The sequence below is a fragment of the Paralichthys olivaceus genome, chromosome 16 (assembly GCF_024713975.1).
Source record: "Paralichthys olivaceus isolate ysfri-2021 chromosome 16, ASM2471397v2, whole genome shotgun sequence".
Lineage (NCBI taxonomy): Eukaryota > Metazoa > Chordata > Actinopteri > Pleuronectiformes > Paralichthyidae > Paralichthys > Paralichthys olivaceus.
The window spans coordinates 12,053,614-12,064,889 of NC_091108.1; positions in this window are offsets into that span (position 1 = coordinate 12,053,614).

Here is an 11,276-nt window from a genome sequence, read left to right on the forward strand (position 1 = left end):
GCCCTAACCCTATTCACCATAGGGTGAATAACTCTGCGCTGCTTGCTCGAAACGTGCTGAAATTTGGTGTGGGTGCGTGGCTGTCTCCCCTTTACTATCCGTGAAATGCCCAAGTCTCTATGACGTTCAGAACAAAAGTTATTCAAAAATATTGTGTACTTTTTTGTTGAGATTTGGTGGTTTGACCCCTTCCGGAGGTCGTAGAAGCTCGGGGATGGAACCAATAGATCGGTCATCCCCACATTAGTTCAGATGGAACCAACTTCCAAGTCTCTATGACCTTCAGAACAAAAGTTATTCAAGAATATCTTGATCTCCAATGGGTTTTCATCCCCAACCCTAACCCTAACCCTGGCTGCAACCCTAACCCTAATTGCAACCCTAACCCTAACCCTAACCCTCATTTCAGCCCTAACCCTATTCACCATAGGGTGAATAACTCTGCGCTGCTTGCTCGAAACGTGCTGAAATTTGGTGTGGGTGCGTGGCTGTCTCCCCTTTACTATCCGTGAAATGCCCAAGTCTCTATGACGTTCAGAACAAAAGTTATTCAAAAATATTGTGTACTTTTTTGTTGAGATTTGGTGGTTTGACCCCTTCCGGAGGTCGTAGAAGCTCGGGGATGGAACCAATAGATCGGGCATCCCCACATTAGTTCAGATGGAACCAACTTCCAAGTCTCTATGACCTTCAGAACAAAAGTTATTCAAGAATATCTTGATCTCCAATGGGTTTTCATCCCCAACCCTAACCCTAACCCTGGCTGCAACCCTAACCCTAATTGCAACCCTAACCCTAACCCTAACCCTAACCCTCATTTCAGCCCTAACCCTATTCACCATAGGGTGAATAACTCTGCGCTGCTTGCTCGAAACGTGCTGAAATTTGGTGTGGGTGCGTGGCTGTCTCCCCTTTACTATCCGTGAAATGCCCAAGTCTCTATGACGTTCAGAACAAAAGTTATTCAAAAATATTGTGTACTTTTTTGTTGAGATTTGGTGGTTTGACCCCTTCCGGAGGTCGTAGAAGCTCGGGGGTGGAACCAATAGATCGGGCATCCCCACATTAGTTCAGATGGAACCAACTTCCAAGTCTCTATGACCTTCAGAACAAAAGTTATTCAAGAATATCTTGATCTCCAATGGGTTTTCATCCCCAACCCTAACCCTAACCCTGGCTGCAACCCTAACCCTAATTGCAACCCTAACCCTAACCCTAACCCTCATTTCAGCCCTAACCCTATTCACCATAGGGTGAATAACTCTGCGCTGCTTGCTCGAAACGTGCTGAAATTTGGTGTGGGTGCGTGGCTGTCTCCCCTTTACTATCCGTGAAATGCCCAAGTCTCTATGACGTTCAGAACAAAAGTTATTCAAAAATATTGTGTACTTTTTTGTTGAGATTTGGTGGTTTGACCCCTTCCGGAGGTCGTAGAAGCTCGGGGATGGAACCAATAGATCGGGCATCCCCACATTAGTTCAGATGGAACCAACTTCCAAGTCTCTATGACCTTCAGAACAAAAGTTATTCAAGAATATCTTGATCTCCAATGGGTTTTCATCCCCAACCCTAACCCTAACCCTGGCTGCAACCCTAACCCTAATTGCAACCCTAACCCTAACCCTAACCCTCATTTCAGCCCTAACCCTATTCACCATAGGGTGAATAACTCTGCGCTGCTTGCTCGAAACGTGCTGAAATTTGGTGTGGGTGCGTGGCTGTCTCCCCTTTACTATCCGTGAAATGCCCAAGTCTCTATGACGTTCAGAACAAAAGTTATTCAAAAATATTGTGTACTTTTTTGTTGAGATTTGGTGGTTTGACCCCTTCCGGAGGTCGTAGAAGCTCGGGGATGGAACCAATAGATCGGGCATCCCCACATTAGTTCAGATGGAACCAACTTCCAAGTCTCTATGACCTTCAGAACAAAAGTTATTCAAGAATATCTTGATCTCCAATGGGTTTTCATCCCCAACCCTAACCCTAACCCTGGCTGCAACCCTAACCCTAATTGCAACCCTAACCCTAACCCTAACCCTCATTTCAGCCCTAACCCTATTCACCATAGGGTGAATAACTCTGCGCTGCTTGCTCGAAACGTGCTGAAATTTGGTGTGGGTGCGTGGCTGTCTCCCCTTTACTATCCGTGAAATGCCCAAGTCTCTATGACGTTCAGAACAAAAGTTATTCAAAAATATTGTGTACTTTTTTGTTGAGATTTGGTGGTTTGACCCCTTCCGGAGGTCGTAGAAGCTCGGGGGTGGAACCAATAGATCGGGCATCCCCACATTAGTTCAGATGGAACCAACTTCCAAGTCTCTATGACCTTCAGAACAAAAGTTATTCAAGAATATCTTGATCTCCAATGGGTTTTCATCCCCAACCCTAACCCTAACCCTGGCTGCAACCCTAACCCTAATTGCAACCCTAACCCTAACCCTAACCCTCATTTCAGCCCTAACCCTATTCACCATAGGGTGAATAACTCTGCGCTGCTTGCTCGAAACGTGCTGAAATTTGGTGTGGGTGCGTGGCTGTCTCCCCTTTACTATCCGTGAAATGCCCAAGTCTCTATGACGTTCAGAACAAAAGTTATTCAAAAATATTGTGTACTTTTTTGTTGAGATTTGGTGGTTTGACCCCTTCCGGAGGTCGTAGAAGCTCGGGGATGGAACCAATAGATCGGGCATCCCCACATTAGTTCAGATGGAACCAACTTCCAAGTCTCTATGACCTTCAGAACAAAAGTTATTCAAGAATATCTTGATCTCCAATGGGTTTTCATCCCCAACCCTAACCCTAACCCTGGCTGCAACCCTAACCCTAATTGCAACCCTAACCCTAACCCTAACCCTCATTTCAGCCCTAACCCTATTCACCATAGGGTGAATAACTCTGCGCTGCTTGCTCGAAACGTGCTGAAATTTGGTGTGGGTGCGTGGCTGTCTCCCCTTTACTATCCGTGAAATGCCCAAGTCTCTATGACGTTCAGAACAAAAGTTATTCAAAAATATTGTGTACTTTTTTGTTGAGATTTGGTGGTTTGACCCCTTCCGGAGGTCGTAGAAGCTCGGGGATGGAACCAATAGATCGGGCATCCCCACATTAGTTCAGATGGAACCAACTTCCAAGTCTCTATGACCTTCAGAACAAAAGTTATTCAAGAATATCTTGATCTCCAATGGGTTTTCATCCCCAACCCTAACCCTAACCCTGGCTGCAACCCTAACCCTAATTGCAACCCTAACCCTAACCCTAACCCTCATTTCAGCCCTAACCCTATTCACCATAGGGTGAATAACTCTGCGCTGCTTGCTCGAAACGTGCTGAAATTTGGTGTGGGTGCGTGGCTGTCTCCCCTTTACTATCCGTGAAATGCCCAAGTCTCTATGACGTTCAGAACAAAAGTTATTCAAAAATATTGTGTACTTTTTTGTTGAGATTTGGTGGTTTGACCCCTTCCGGAGGTCGTAGAAGCTCGGGGATGGAACCAATAGATCGGGCATCCCCACATTAGTTCAGATGGAACCAACTTCCAAGTCTCTATGACCTTCAGAACAAAAGTTATTCAAGAATATCTTGATCTCCAATGGGTTTTCATCCCCAACCCTAACCCTAACCCTGGCTGCAACCCTAACCCTAATTGCAACCCTAACCCTAACCCTAACCCTCATTTCAGCCCTAACCCTATTCACCATAGGGTGAATAACTCTGCGCTGCTTGCTCGAAACGTGCTGAAATTTGGTGTGGGTGCGTGGCTGTCTCCCCTTTACTATCCGTGAAATGCCCAAGTCTCTATGACGTTCAGAACAAAAGTTATTCAAAAATATTGTGTACTTTTTTGTTGAGATTTGGTGGTTTGACCCCTTCCGGAGGTCGTAGAAGCTCGGGGATGGAACCAATAGATCGGGCATCCCCACATTAGTTCAGATGGAACCAACTTCCAAGTCTCTATGACCTTCAGAACAAAAGTTATTCAAGAATATCTTGATCTCCAATGGGTTTTCATCCCCAACCCTAACCCTAACCCTGGCTGCAACCCTAACCCTAATTGCAACCCTAACCCTAACCCTAACCCTCATTTCAGCCCTAACCCTATTCACCATAGGGTGAATAACTCTGCGCTGCTTGCTCGAAACGTGCTGAAATTTGGTGTGGGTGCGTGGCTGTCTCCCCTTTACTATCCGTGAAATGCCCAAGTCTCTATGACGTTCAGAACAAAAGTTATTCAAAAATATTGTGTACTTTTTTGTTGAGATTTGGTGGTTTGACCCCTTCCGGAGGTCGTAGAAGCTCGGGGGTGGAACCAATAGATCGGGCATCCCCACATTAGTTCAGATGGAACCAACTTCCAAGTCTCTATGACCTTCAGAACAAAAGTTATTCAAGAATATCTTGATCTCCAATGGGTTTTCATCCCCAACCCTAACCCTAACCCTGGCTGCAACCCTAACCCTAATTGCAACCCTAACCCTAACCCTAACCCTCATTTCAGCCCTAACCCTATTCACCATAGGGTGAATAACTCTGCGCTGCTTGCTCGAAACGTGCTGAAATTTGGTGTGGGTGCGTGGCTGTCTCCCCTTTACTATCCGTGAAATGCCCAAGTCTCTATGACGTTCAGAACAAAAGTTATTCAAAAATATTGTGTACTTTTTTGTTGAGATTTGGTGGTTTGACCCCTTCCGGAGGTCGTAGAAGCTCGGGGGTGGAACCAATAGATCGGGCATCCCCACATTAGTTCAGATGGAACCAACTTCCAAGTCTCTATGACCTTCAGAACAAAAGTTATTCAAGAATATCTTGATCTCCAATGGGTTTTCATCCCCAACCCTAACCCTAACCCTGGCTGCAACCCTAACCCTAATTGCAACCCTAACCCTAACCCTAACCCTCATTTCAGCCCTAACCCTATTCACCATAGGGTGAATAACTCTGCGCTGCTTGCTCGAAACGTGCTGAAATTTGGTGTGGGTGCGTGGCTGTCTCCCCTTTACTATCCGTGAAATGCCCAAGTCTCTATGACGTTCAGAACAAAAGTTATTCAAAAATATTGTGTACTTTTTTGTTGAGATTTGGTGGTTTGACCCCTTCCGGAGGTCGTAGAAGCTCGGGGGTGGAACCAATAGATCGGGCATCCCCACATTAGTTCAGATGGAACCAACTTCCAAGTCTCTATGACCTTCAGAACAAAAGTTATTCAAGAATATCTTGATCTCCAATGGGTTTTCATCCCCAACCCTAACCCTAACCCTGGCTGCAACCCTAACCCTAATTGCAACCCTAACCCTAACCCTAACCCTCATTTCAGCCCTAACCCTATTCACCATAGGGTGAATAACTCTGCGCTGCTTGCTCGAAACGTGCTGAAATTTGGTGTGGGTGCGTGGCTGTCTCCCCTTTACTATCCGTGAAATGCCCAAGTCTCTATGACGTTCAGAACAAAAGTTATTCAAAAATATTGTGTACTTTTTTGTTGAGATTTGGTGGTTTGACCCCTTCCGGAGGTCGTAGAAGCTCGGGGGTGGAACCAATAGATCGGGCATCCCCACATTAGTTCAGATGGAACCAACTTCCAAGTCTCTATGACCTTCAGAACAAAAGTTATTCAAGAATATCTTGATCTCCAATGGGTTTTCATCCCCAACCCTAACCCTAACCCTGGCTGCAACCCTAACCCTAATTGCAACCCTAACCCTAACCCTAACCCTCATTTCAGCCCTAACCCTATTCACCATAGGGTGAATAACTCTGCGCTGCTTGCTCGAAACGTGCTGAAATTTGGTGTGGGTGCGTGGCTGTCTCCCCTTTACTATCCGTGAAATGCCCAAGTCTCTATGACGTTCAGAACAAAAGTTATTCAAAAATATTGTGTACTTTTTTGTTGAGATTCGGTGGTTTGACCCCTTCCGGAGGTCGTAGAAGCTCGGGGATGGAACCAATAGATCGGGCATCCCCACATTAGTTCAGATGGAACCAACTTCCAAGTCTCTATGACCTTCAGAACAAAAGTTATTCAAGAATATCTTGATCTCCAATGGGTTTTCATCCCCAACCCTAACCCTAACCCTGGCTGCAACCCTAACCCTAATTGCAACCCTAACCCTAACCCTAACCCTCATTTCAGCCCTAACCCTATTCACCATAGGGTGAATAACTCTGCGCTGCTTGCTCGAAACGTGCTGAAATTTGGTGTGGGTGCGTGGCTGTCTCCCCTTTACTATCCGTGAAATGCCCAAGTCTCTATGACGTTCAGAACAAAAGTTATTCAAAAATATTGTGTACTTTTTTGTTGAGATTTGGTGGTTTGACCCCTTCCGGAGGTCGTAGAAGCTCGGGGATGGAACCAATAGATCGGGCATCCCCACATTAGTTCAGATGGAACCAACTTCCAAGTCTCTATGACCTTCAGAACAAAAGTTATTCAAGAATATCTTGATCTCCAATGGGTTTTCATCCCCAACCCTAACCCTAACCCTGGCTGCAACCCTAACCCTAATTGCAACCCTAACCCTAACCCTAACCCTCATTTCAGCCCTAACCCTATTCACCATAGGGTGAATAACTCTGCGCTGCTTGCTCGAAACGTGCTGAAATTTGGTGTGGGTGCGTGGCTGTCTCCCCTTTACTATCCGTGAAATGCCCAAGTCTCTATGACGTTCAGAACAAAAGTTATTCAAAAATATTGTGTACTTTTTTGTTGAGATTTGGTGGTTTGACCCCTTCCGGAGGTCGTAGAAGCTCGGGGATGGAACCAATAGATCGGTCATCCCCACATTAGTTCAGATGGAACCAACTTCCAAGTCTCTATGACCTTCAGAACAAAAGTTATTCAAGAATATCTTGATCTCCAATGGGTTTTCATCCCCAACCCTAACCCTAACCCTGGCTGCAACCCTAACCCTAATTGCAACCCTAACCCTAACCCTAACCCTCATTTCAGCCCTAACCCTATTCACCATAGGGTGAATAACTCTGCGCTGCTTGCTCGAAACGTGCTGAAATTTGGTGTGGGTGCGTGGCTGTCTCCCCTTTACTATCCGTGAAATGCCCAAGTCTCTATGACGTTCAGAACAAAAGTTATTCAAAAATATTGTGTACTTTTTTGTTGAGATTTGGTGGTTTGACCCCTTCCGGAGGTCGTAGAAGCTCGGGGATGGAACCAATAGATCGGGCATCCCCACATTAGTTCAGATGGAACCAACTTCCAAGTCTCTATGACCTTCAGAACAAAAGTTATTCAAGAATATCTTGATCTCCAATGGGTTTTCATCCCCAACCCTAACCCTAACCCTGGCTGCAACCCTAACCCTAATTGCAACCCTAACCCTAACCCTAACCCTAACCCTCATTTCAGCCCTAACCCTATTCACCATAGGGTGAATAACTCTGCGCTGCTTGCTCGAAACGTGCTGAAATTTGGTGTGGGTGCGTGGCTGTCTCCCCTTTACTATCCGTGAAATGCCCAAGTCTCTATGACGTTCAGAACAAAAGTTATTCAAAAATATTGTGTACTTTTTTGTTGAGATTTGGTGGTTTGACCCCTTCCGGAGGTCGTAGAAGCTCGGGGGTGGAACCAATAGATCGGGCATCCCCACATTAGTTCAGATGGAACCAACTTCCAAGTCTCTATGACCTTCAGAACAAAAGTTATTCAAGAATATCTTGATCTCCAATGGGTTTTCATCCCCAACCCTAACCCTAACCCTGGCTGCAACCCTAACCCTAATTGCAACCCTAACCCTAACCCTAACCCTCATTTCAGCCCTAACCCTATTCACCATAGGGTGAATAACTCTGCGCTGCTTGCTCGAAACGTGCTGAAATTTGGTGTGGGTGCGTGGCTGTCTCCCCTTTACTATCCGTGAAATGCCCAAGTCTCTATGACGTTCAGAACAAAAGTTATTCAAAAATATTGTGTACTTTTTTGTTGAGATTTGGTGGTTTGACCCCTTCCGGAGGTCGTAGAAGCTCGGGGATGGAACCAATAGATCGGGCATCCCCACATTAGTTCAGATGGAACCAACTTCCAAGTCTCTATGACCTTCAGAACAAAAGTTATTCAAGAATATCTTGATCTCCAATGGGTTTTCATCCCCAACCCTAACCCTAACCCTGGCTGCAACCCTAACCCTAATTGCAACCCTAACCCTAACCCTAACCCTCATTTCAGCCCTAACCCTATTCACCATAGGGTGAATAACTCTGCGCTGCTTGCTCGAAACGTGCTGAAATTTGGTGTGGGTGCGTGGCTGTCTCCCCTTTACTATCCGTGAAATGCCCAAGTCTCTATGACGTTCAGAACAAAAGTTATTCAAAAATATTGTGTACTTTTTTGTTGAGATTTGGTGGTTTGACCCCTTCCGGAGGTCGTAGAAGCTCGGGGATGGAACCAATAGATCGGGCATCCCCACATTAGTTCAGATGGAACCAACTTCCAAGTCTCTATGACCTTCAGAACAAAAGTTATTCAAGAATATCTTGATCTCCAATGGGTTTTCATCCCCAACCCTAACCCTAACCCTGGCTGCAACCCTAACCCTAATTGCAACCCTAACCCTAACCCTAACCCTCATTTCAGCCCTAACCCTATTCACCATAGGGTGAATAACTCTGCGCTGCTTGCTCGAAACGTGCTGAAATTTGGTGTGGGTGCGTGGCTGTCTCCCCTTTACTATCCGTGAAATGCCCAAGTCTCTATGACGTTCAGAACAAAAGTTATTCAAAAATATTGTGTACTTTTTTGTTGAGATTTGGTGGTTTGACCCCTTCCGGAGGTCGTAGAAGCTCGGGGGTGGAACCAATAGATCGGGCATCCCCACATTAGTTCAGATGGAACCAACTTCCAAGTCTCTATGACCTTCAGAACAAAAGTTATTCAAGAATATCTTGATCTCCAATGGGTTTTCATCCCCAACCCTAACCCTAACCCTGGCTGCAACCCTAACCCTAATTGCAACCCTAACCCTAACCCTAACCCTCATTTCAGCCCTAACCCTATTCACCATAGGGTGAATAACTCTGCGCTGCTTGCTCGAAACGTGCTGAAATTTGGTGTGGGTGCGTGGCTGTCTCCCCTTTACTATCCGTGAAATGCCCAAGTCTCTATGACGTTCAGAACAAAAGTTATTCAAAAATATTGTGTACTTTTTTGTTGAGATTTGGTGGTTTGACCCCTTCCGGAGGTCGTAGAAGCTCGGGGATGGAACCAATAGATCGGGCATCCCCACATTAGTTCAGATGGAACCAACTTCCAAGTCTCTATGACCTTCAGAACAAAAGTTATTCAAGAATATCTTGATCTCCAATGGGTTTTCATCCCCAACCCTAACCCTAACCCTGGCTGCAACCCTAACCCTAATTGCAACCCTAACCCTAACCCTAACCCTCATTTCAGCCCTAACCCTATTCACCATAGGGTGAATAACTCTGCGCTGCTTGCTCGAAACGTGCTGAAATTTGGTGTGGGTGCGTGGCTGTCTCCCCTTTACTATCCGTGAAATGCCCAAGTCTCTATGACGTTCAGAACAAAAGTTATTCAAAAATATTGTGTACTTTTTTGTTGAGATTTGGTGGTTTGACCCCTTCCGGAGGTCGTAGAAGCTCGGGGATGGAACCAATAGATCGGGCATCCCCACATTAGTTCAGATGGAACCAACTTCCAAGTCTCTATGACCTTCAGAACAAAAGTTATTCAAGAATATCTTGATCTCCAATGGGTTTTCATCCCCAACCCTAACCCTAACCCTGGCTGCAACCCTAACCCTAATTGCAACCCTAACCCTAACCCTAACCCTCATTTCAGCCCTAACCCTATTCACCATAGGGTGAATAACTCTGCGCTGCTTGCTCGAAACGTGCTGAAATTTGGTGTGGGTGCGTGGCTGTCTCCCCTTTACTATCCGTGAAATGCCCAAGTCTCTATGACGTTCAGAACAAAAGTTATTCAAAAATATTGTGTACTTTTTTGTTGAGATTTGGTGGTTTGACCCCTTCCGGAGGTCGTAGAAGCTCGGGGATGGAACCAATAGATCGGGCATCCCCACATTAGTTCAGATGGAACCAACTTCCAAGTCTCTATGACCTTCAGAACAAAAGTTATTCAAGAATATCTTGATCTCCAATGGGTTTTCATCCCCAACCCTAACCCTAACCCTGGCTGCAACCCTAACCCTAATTGCAACCCTAACCCTAACCCTAACCCTCATTTCAGCCCTAACCCTATTCACCATAGGGTGAATAACTCTGCGCTGCTTGCTCGAAACGTGCTGAAATTTGGTGTGGGTGCGTGGCTGTCTCCCCTTTACTATCCGTGAAATGCCCAAGTCTCTATGACGTTCAGAACAAAAGTTATTCAAAAATATTGTGTACTTTTTTGTTGAGATTTGGTGGTTTGACCCCTTCCGGAGGTCGTAGAAGCTCGGGGATGGAACCAATAGATCGGGCATCCCCACATTAGTTCAGATGGAACCAACTTCCAAGTCTCTATGACCTTCAGAACAAAAGTTATTCAAGAATATCTTGATCTCCAATGGGTTTTCATCCCCAACCCTAACCCTAACCCTGGCTGCAACCCTAACCCTAATTGCAACCCTAACCCTAACCCTAACCCTCATTTCAGCCCTAACCCTATTCACCATAGGGTGAATAACTCTGCGCTGCTTGCTCGAAACGTGCTGAAATTTGGTGTGGGTGCGTGGCTGTCTCCCCTTTACTATCCGTGAAATGCCCAAGTCTCTATGACGTTCAGAACAAAAGTTATTCAAAAATATTGTGTACTTTTTTGTTGAGATTTGGTGGTTTGACCCCTTCCGGAGGTCGTAGAAGCTCGGGGGTGGAACCAATAGATCGGGCATCCCCACATTAGTTCAGATGGAACCAACTTCCAAGTCTCTATGACCTTCAGAACAAAAGTTATTCAAGAATATCTTGATCTCCAATGGGTTTTCATCCCCAACCCTAACCCTAACCCTGGCTGCAACCCTAACCCTAATTGCAACCCTAACCCTAACCCTAACCCTCATTTCAGCCCTAACCCTATTCACCATAGGGTGAATAACTCTGCGCTGCTTGCTCGAAACGTGCTGAAATTTGGTGTGGGTGCGTGGCTGTCTCCCCTTTACTATCCGTGAAATGCCCAAGTCTCTATGACGTTCAGAACAAAAGTTATTCAAAAATATTGTGTACTTTTTTGTTGAGATTTGGTGGTTTGACCCCTTCCGGAGGTCGTAGAAGCTCGGGGGTGGAACCAATAGATCGGGCATCCCCACATTAGT